Here is a 9,536-nt window from a genome sequence, read left to right on the forward strand (position 1 = left end):
ATATTATTTTGACGGGACTAATAAATTGGACGGATTTGATATCGTATTTAAATTAAATATTGAAATTTATCAACTGGATGGACCATTACCTGTGGTCTAAGAGCTTGTACTTAAGACCTTTTCAAATAATATTATCCCTCTGACGAGAATCAGATGACCCTTCACCGCCATTTTAAAAATACTTATCCGCCGTGAAGTAGACAGCTTTCAGAGAGAGCGGATCCCACTGCAGTGCGGCCCTTACCGTGGGGTTACCGTGGGCCCACCTTGATGTATGTATTATGTACCTACACCGTCCATCTGTTTTTTCGTATTATTCTAGGCATTATTTCAAAAACTAAGAAGATCCAATTATCATGCACTAAAATCAGCTTTCAAAATGATTGGACAGCTTTGAAAGCGAGGAGGATCCCATGACAGGGCGGACCTTACCGTGGGCCCACCTTGATGTATTTATTATATATCTAGTCCGTCCATCCGGTTTTTCAGATTATTTTAAGGTATTATTCTAAAAAATAAGAAGATCCAATTATCAGGAGGACCATACCATAAGAAACCGTGGTGATTGACTATTATTGGGCGTCAAAAGTTTTAAATCAAGCTTATACTTGTTTTTTACCTCCATCCAAGCTACGTGACCTTTCAGCAGATTGGATGGTAAATAAACACTAAGTAAACATTACGGTGGGCCCTAAGAAGTTTTTAATAGTAGGACAGTCAATCATCACTGTTTATTATGGTAGGGTCCACTTGATAATTGGATCCGTTTTATTTATTGAATAATGCCCTAAAATGATTTGAAAAATTGGATGGACGGAGTAGATACGTAATACATACTTCAATGTGGGCCCCATGAAAATTTAAAGGTGATGTTACAAACTTTTGAGTGTCTACGTATACAGTGTCATGCTTTATTAAAGTATCAAATAACAATGATGCTAATCAACACCCCCTTTAATATAAAGTAACAGAATTTACTGCGTGGGAATACCGTTTAGATTAAAAGCATTTCTTATAGCTGTCCATTTCTTTTGTAATATGCGGGCCATGTGAGTTTATTAAACTGATAGAAGATCTAAACAAGTGCATGTATTTCATATTCCCACGTGTGTAAATGGACAAAGGTCAGATTTATTTATGCACTCTTAGTTGAGTGGGAATAAAGACATCCCTGACATGTTTACGATTGAGTAATAGGTTTTATGATCTAGAGTGTTGTTCTAGTGGGCTATCATGTAGATAGGTCACGTCATGTGGCAAATAGCAAAAGGATCAAAGCCACGTGGCTATATATTGATTAGCAGCCAATAAAAAGAACGGTCACTAATCAACCGGATAAATTCAAAACAAATTGGACGATCATGGTTGTTCAATCACCGCAACTTCTAAGTCCTTATTAAATAGATACATGTGATAGTTGCATGGATGAATAAGGTTGATTGCCACGATGTTTTATGACAAGGCATGCTTTAGGCTCGTTGGTTGAAAACTTATTATATATGTTTTTTTTATAATTTTTATTTCTATATATATATATATATATATATATATATATATATATTGGCATCTTTTAAAGTTCCACTGAAAAATTTTATTATTTTCCGCGTGTTTTCCTAGATCGAGGATATTATTGTCCATATCAATATTATTTTTTTATCCTTAACAACAATACTTGTAGTGATACCAATATTTCAAATATTGTGCATATGTTATAATCAGGGTGCAATAGGAAAATTAGTTACAATTCATATTAAAGTTTTTTAGCTTTTGTAAGGTTTAGAACCGTAATGTGAGAGTTTTACCACTTCAATGTCGAAGCCCCTAATTTCATGATATGCTTATATTATTCATCATTTTCAAAGTCATGAAATAAAAAATAAGCTTTATCATTTTTCTTTTCCAAATTAGAATGTGGGTCTTTGTAGTGTAGCAGAGAGGCAACATGAACAATAGATTCGATCAAAACAATTAGAAAATTGACAACAATAAAAAGCCAATTCAATTCTACTAAGCATGGATTTATTCAAAAAATTCAAGTCAATCAACATGCACAAAACCTAAATCCCCAAAGACAACTGCAAGATTATTAATCGCATGACCATAACCGACAACAGCAGTAATTTGGTCGTAACTACAACAGGATCAATATAGAAAAATGCTAAATTTGTGAAAATAAGAATCATACTGCTCCAAGATACTAGCACCATATTGATGGTGTCTATCATCTTGAGGCTCTTGCTCTAGTAATCATTACATATCCACATGATACTAAATGGCTTGCTGACTTAGGTGCTTCTTCGTATATGACTAATAACACTGCAACTCTTCATAGTATGTAGCCTCATTGTGGTAATAACAATATTATGATTAAGGATAGGTCACATTTACCTATTTCATATGTGGGGGATGCAGACATTAATATATATATATATATATATATAATCCCTACAATGAAAAGAATTTTATTATCCATGTGTAATTTTACAAAGGATTTCCTTTCCTACTTTACTTTCTCATCTAATGGCTTTGTTATTGAAAAGAATAGTGCATGGAGAACATAGGAAAGTAAGAATAAGAGATGAGGTATTTAAAATATGAAGAATAAAAAAGTGGCACATTTTATACTAAGAATCGGACTACATTAGTGGAGATCCGATACCAATGCTTGTTCATCACTACCTCAAAGTAGTTAAAATTTTATTTCGATACCAGTGCTTGTTCATCACTACCTCAAAGTAGTTAAAATTTTATTTTTTTTCAAGAATTGATTGATGTTGATGTCTGGTATAAATCAGTTCATTGTATTATAGTTGTCGATTGGATAGAGGATGTAAACCTTTTTTTTATTAACAATAATAATATTTTTCTTCAACCACTTTTTAAAGTACATTGCGATTTATAGGGCCCTTCATTAATTTTATTTAACCAACAGTTTGCTTATTGTGTTGTTTTTATTGACGATTACTATCGTTTCTTCTTAATATATCTTTTACAGAAAAAATATGAATTTTATTTTGTATTTAATTTTTTTTTTTAAAAAATAGTAGATTGAAGATTTGATTTAAATATTAAAAATTTTTAGAGTAGAGATGGAGAGTTTTATAGTTCTAAATTTTTAACTTACTTAAGTAATGAATGAATTATAAAATTGATTTCTTGTCCCAATACTCCTAAACAAAATGGAGTGGCCAAAAAGAAGCATAGGAACATTGTTGAATTTGATTTGTCAATGTTGTTTCAATCTTCAGTGTCAAAAAAATATTGGGTTGAGGCATTTCATACGACAATCATTTAATTAACAAGATACTATCAACTGTTATCTACGCCAAGTGCTCAAGAGTGACGCGCAACTCCTCTGGGATCAGCTGACTAGCATTGCATCGAGCTCCACTTTGCCATGGCTAGTTGCAGGTGATTTCAATGCAGTCCTTTCTTCAGCTGAGCGAAGAGGATCAGGCCCTTTCGACTCTAAGAGCGTTGCTGAATTTGCTGAGGGCCTGGAAAAGACGAATCTGACGAATGCCGACTTCATGGGGAATTTATACACTTAGTGTAACAACCAGAGCAGTCAAGCTAGGAGCTAGGAGCTAGGCTAGACAGGGCCTGTTGCAATTCTTCTTGGATAGACTTGTTCCCAGCTTTGCAGGTCAAGCTCTCAAGCTCTTACCCAGGCTGAATTCAGATCACACCCCGATGCTAATATCTTTCCCGGCCTCTTCCTCTCCAACTCCGAGGTCTTTCAGGTTCCAAACGATGCGGGTGAAACATGATTCTTTTCTCGACCTTATTGCATCCTCATGGAAAGCAAATATAGTGGGGGATCCGCTCTTCACCCTGCACAACAAGCTGAAGAACGTGAAATCAGCGTTAAGGACGTGGAACAAAGAGGTTTTCGGGAATATTTTCGAGAAAATTAAGGTTGTTGAGACTGTGCTTGCTAGGGCTGAGGATGAGTCCTTGTTTCAGCTTCCCAGGAGAACCTGCAGCATCTAAATGCAGCCAAGGATAACCTCGCCTTCCTGGAATTATGCGAGGAGATCTACTAGAAACAGAAATCCAAATGTAACTGGCTGAAAGAGGGTGACCAGAACACGCGTTTCTTCCACAATTTGGCTTCGGACCGAGCTAGGAAATCTATGATTCATCGCATCGAGCTAGAAGATGGCTCGGAAGCAGCTGACAATGATTCAATCAAAAGGGCTGCTACTGATTTTTACTCCTCTCTCTTGAGGGTTGAACCCACTGTTGCGCATGAGGATCTACTCAGCTGCATCCCATCGCTTATCTCTACTGATGATAATAGGGAGCTTCTCTGTGAGCCATCCATTGATGAGGTCCTCTCGGCTGTCAGGAGCTTTCCGCCTGACAATGCTCCGGGCTCAGACGGTTTCATCGGTGCCTTCTTCCAAGGTTGTCGGGATATCATTGGGCAGGATATTGTCCAGGCGGCCCTATCGTTCTTTAGAGGGACCCCCCTTCCTAGGGTTTTTTCTGTCACTCTGATTTGCCTCATCCCTAAGGCTGTTAACCCAAAAAATTTTTCTGATTTTCGCCCCATTAGCTTATGTAACTGTGTTTACAAAATTTTCTCTAAGTTGCTTGCAGATAGGCTGAGTAAAGTCCTCCCAAAAATCATTTCTCCTGAGCAGGGAGCTTTCATACAAGGGAGATCCATCGCTAAAAGTTGTGCTCTAGCACAAGAGATTTTCAGGGATATCGACAGGAAAGTCAGAGGGGGCAACATTCTCATCAAGCTTGATATGGAGAAAGTTTATGACAGATTAGGCTAGCATTTCCTCAAATCAGTCCTTCATCGGTTCGGTTTCGGGCCTAGCTGGATAAATTTGGTCGAGAAACGCTGGGCCAACTCTTGGTTCTTAATTCTAATCAATGGTGAACTCAGAGGCTTCTTCCATTCTTCTAGAGGTCTTCGGTAGGGTGACCTGATCTCTCCGGGGTTGTTTATTGTGGCATCAGAGGTTCTAAGTAGAGGTTATCAGCAACTTTTCATCAATGGCGACTGCATCCCATTCTCCATGCACCGATCCTGCCTGCTCATTTCCCACCAACTGTTTGCTGATGACACGCTCCTACTGGCTAATGGTGAGAGGGCCACCTAAAGGAAAATCGCCTCATTCCTCCAGCTTTTTTAGTCTACTTCTGGGCAGAAGATCAGCTCCACAAAAAGTTTCTTCATTCTCTCTTCATCCCAATTAGAAGCCATGGCCAAAGCTGCCCATTCCACTTTCGGCTTCACTCGGGGTGCAGTTCCTTTCACTTGCCTAAGCCTCCCGATCTTCAAATGGCGATCCTTGAGGAGGTACTTCAAACCACTAGTTAAAAAATTCCAACAGTGTATTTCAGGTTATAAGGCCAAGATTCTATCCCAGGCTGGTCGAGCTACCCTCATCCATCACGTGCTGCAGAGTATCCCAACCCACATCATGGTCACTGCTGACATCCCCCTATCGCTTCTCGAGGACCTTGACAGGACATGCGCTAACTTCTTTTGGGGCTAAGATGGGGACCGCAGACGATGCCACTGGTTTCGTTGGGATCGCGTGTCTCGTCCCAAGGACGAAGGTAGCCTTGGCATTAAGAATCTGGCCTGTGTCATGGGTGCTTTCAAAATGAAGCTAGCCTGGATTGTTGGTTGCAGGGGAGATCACAGTGGCTGGGCAAACTTCATCAAAGCTAAATACCAAGACGATCTCATTGAGCCTAGCGGGACCAGCTGATCCCCTCACGTGTCCCCTGCTTGGAAACGGATTTGCGGTTACCTTCCAGAAGTGTTATCTAGCTCGCATTGGATCATGGGCCTGGGTGAGCTAAATTTTTGGATCAATCTTTAGTCAGGGCTTGGTCCGCTTTCTGAATGGTCCCAAGCCTCGCCTCCTCATCATCCCTTCAGGGTCTGCGACTTCATCGGCCCGCTCGGCTGGATTGATCAAGATGATGCCCATGCCTTGCTTCCCCAAGTGGTCATGGACCACGTGGCTGATGAGGGCTTCTGCACTTCTTCCGATGTGGACAAATGTGTTTGGGTCCCCTCCTCTTCTGGCGAGTTCCAGGTTAGCTTGGCTTGGAATTTATTGTGTCCAGCAGGCCCAAAGGTGTGGTGGGCTAATTGGGAGTGGCATCCAGAGATTTTGGAAAAGCCGGCGCTCTTCTCTTAGAAGATTATCCATAAAGTGGTTCCGGTGGATGAGAGAACCCAATCGAAGGGTGTTCAGTGTCGTCCAAGTGTTGGTGCTGCCCTACTCCTCTTCAGCCAGATTCAGAATCTATCGACCATCTATTCTCAGCAGGCCACTCCGTGGTTCACATTTGGGAGCATTTCCACCCATTTTTTATCGTGCACTCTTCGGCCCAATCTTCCGCTATTGCCAGGGCCACTCTTTGGTGGGCCACGTAACACTCGGGGAGCAGTTTGCGTACCCTAAGTGCCCTCATGCCCGCATTCATTTTCTGAAAAATCTGGGCAGAGAGAAACAGAGCCTGCTATGATAATCAATCTTCAGCTCTTATAGGGTTATCCTCTAGGTCCACCGCTGGATTGAGAGGGTTAGACCGTCTTCCCTTTCCGAGGGTGATGTCTCGCTGTCTTGCTTCCATGCTGGCTGAACTCCGCATTACCAGTCCGGCCTCTAGACCAAAACACCCCTTGGTGGTGAAATGGGTGAGGCCCCAGATGGGGTGGATCAAATTAAACGTCAATGACTCGGCCTTGGGAAACCCGGGCCGTTCCGGGGGTGGGGGTGTCGGGCGAGACTCCGAGGGCTTGTTCTCTTTGGTTTCTCTTCTGGCTATGGCTCGGGCTTCAGCTCCCGTGCCGAGTTTCGACTAATCTATGAGGGCATGACCATATGTGTCAAGATGAGATTCTCTAAGGTGGAAGTGATGTGCGACTCCAAGTCAATTGTGCAGATCCTCTCTAATAACGCGTGTCATTCTTGGTCCTTACACTATTGGTTTGTGCGAGTGAGGGCATTGAGGGACCGTTTGGACATATCCTTCGCCTACACCCCCAGAGAGGCCAACGCAGTAGCAAACAACCTGGCCAGGTGGGCCAGCGCAGCTTAGGACAGCGTGTCCTACCCCTCTGTAGCCTTGCTTCCCCCCACCACCAAAGGTCTTCTATTCTTGGATAGGGTGGGTTTAGGCTACCTGAGGGAGCCTTAGCTTTCCATTTCTGTTTCGGTGCAGCTTCGTCGAGTTGAGCTCTTCCCCGTCTGCATGCTGGTTGGGCGTGTTTTGCTTGTAGATTTTTTTTTTTGGGATACTTAGGACCCCTTCGGGATAGGGGTGACCTTCTGCTTTTTGTGTGGCCCTCCTGATACTTGTACATCTTCCCAATTGAATGAAATCTTCTTCTTCTTATTTATTTATTTATTTTTTTTTTTTTTAAGGTATTATCAAACATTGGGATGAAATCACCTTATGAGTTACTTTGTAATCAAGTCCCTAATTATCTACCCTTCGAATTTTTAGATCTTTATGTTTGTCTTCGTTAAAATATGATGGTGTTAATAAATTTAGTATGAAATCTCTATCTTGTGTATTTTTGGGCTACAATCTATATCATAAAGATTATCATTGTTTACATTCTAGTACTAATTGAGTTGATATTTCTAAGCACGTAGTTTTTTATGAAATAGTTTTTTCATTTACTTAAGTTGATATACTCTTTAGAGGTTTATAGGTACATAGGGAGCTCTCTGTCTTTTCAGATTGGACAGATATGTATTTAGTCGACTAAACCTTAGATCCTATAGTGTCTCTAAATATTGAGATTTTAACTACTTTAAATCAGTCTAGATCACTTCTGAATGTTCCGTTCGACACATCTAAGCCACAAGCTTCCTCTTAGCACTTGAACAAAATTAATTTAACCCAGTCAACTACATCTAATTCAGATGTCATACTAACTTTACCTCCAACCACATTAGTCCATTCTAATCACTACCCACAAGAATTGTATCATCTAAGCTCTATAGATGGTATTATATTTGATGCAGTAGTGAAGAATTTAAAATTTTCACTACTCGGTCATTAGTACAATATAATATTTAATCAGGCATTCTAAAGTCTTAGATCGCCCCTTCTTTATTTTGTTAATTTCACCGCAATTATCTGAGTTGGATCAACCAAGGCAGCCTAATCACACCCTGGGTTGTTTCGAGTAATGCAAGAAGAGATTTTTGCTTTAGATACTAATAAAACTCGATAAATGGTGCCACATGAACCCTCTACGAATGTGATTGGATGTCGTTGGTTGTTTAAAACTAAACTTAAATAATATGAAAATTTGGAATGACTCAAGTCTCATCCAATTGCAAAAGGATATTAATAAGTTATAGGTGTAGATTTTTGTATACATGTTGTGTGTAGCCCTTACAGGATAGCGCAGAAACAACCTTAGAATGAGTCAAACATGCAACAAAGAAATAAAAATTCAAGCAAACATAGATAACACAATAATTTTATGTAGAAAAACTCTTACGAAAAAAAATCACGGTACCCAACGACAAACGATCCACTATAAAACGAGAATTACAAGAGATGGTTAACTTACATATTCGAAACCCTCATCTTTGAAAACGAATTTTCCTTCTTAAAACCCTAGTTCTCCCAAGCACAACATTTTTCTTAATCTTAACCCTATAATAACAAGATATTATATTGCTCAGTTACAGAATTACAAAGAAAACTCACACACTTACGCAAAGTTGTGCGCATTGTCGATCAAACCTTCGATTGATCAAGTCTGATCGATGGACCCTCGATCAAATCAACTCGATTATATTGATTGATCAATAATGATCAAAAGTGTCTAAAGACGTAACTTAGTTTTTCCGAGTTATCTCGATCAATCAAGCCCTGATGTTCGATCAATCAAACATGTCCAAAACTGTCGGTAGATTAAATTGATTTATTCAGAATTTTCTCAATCGATTGACCACGCTGTTGATCAATCGAAGACCCTAAATTTCACCATATTGAAGGCACCCTGATTGACAATCTCTATCTAGCTTCAATCTAAAGTATTCACTAATCCAAGCTATTATCCCCATCTTTAATCTTCAACATAGCTTCACAATCGATTCACATGCATACTCTATCTTCATTCATCCTTTGTCAAGCTCAGAGAAGTTGAACAAAACCTAAACTTCTCTATGGGAACCACCTTTGTAAGCATGTCGACTGGATTTACACTAGTGTTAATCTTCTTAATAGTAACATCACCTTCCTCTAGTATCTATCAAATAAAGTGATGATGCACATCAATATGTTTAGTTCGGGAGTGATACACCGAGTTCTTTACTAAATTTATCACGCTTTCACTGTCACAATGCACAGGCACGACTTCCTGCTGAAGCCCTAGCTCATTCACCATTCCTCTCAATCAAATCGCTTCCTTGAATACTTTTTTCACTGCCATATACTCAACTTCGGTTGTAAAAAAAGCAACCATAGATTGAGGCTTTGACATTTAACTGATTCCTTCACTCACTAACACAAATGAGTAACCAAAA

The sequence above is a fragment of the Magnolia sinica genome, chromosome 12 (genome assembly GCF_029962835.1).
Source record: "Magnolia sinica isolate HGM2019 chromosome 12, MsV1, whole genome shotgun sequence".
NCBI classification, from domain to species: domain Eukaryota; kingdom Viridiplantae; phylum Streptophyta; class Magnoliopsida; order Magnoliales; family Magnoliaceae; genus Magnolia; species Magnolia sinica.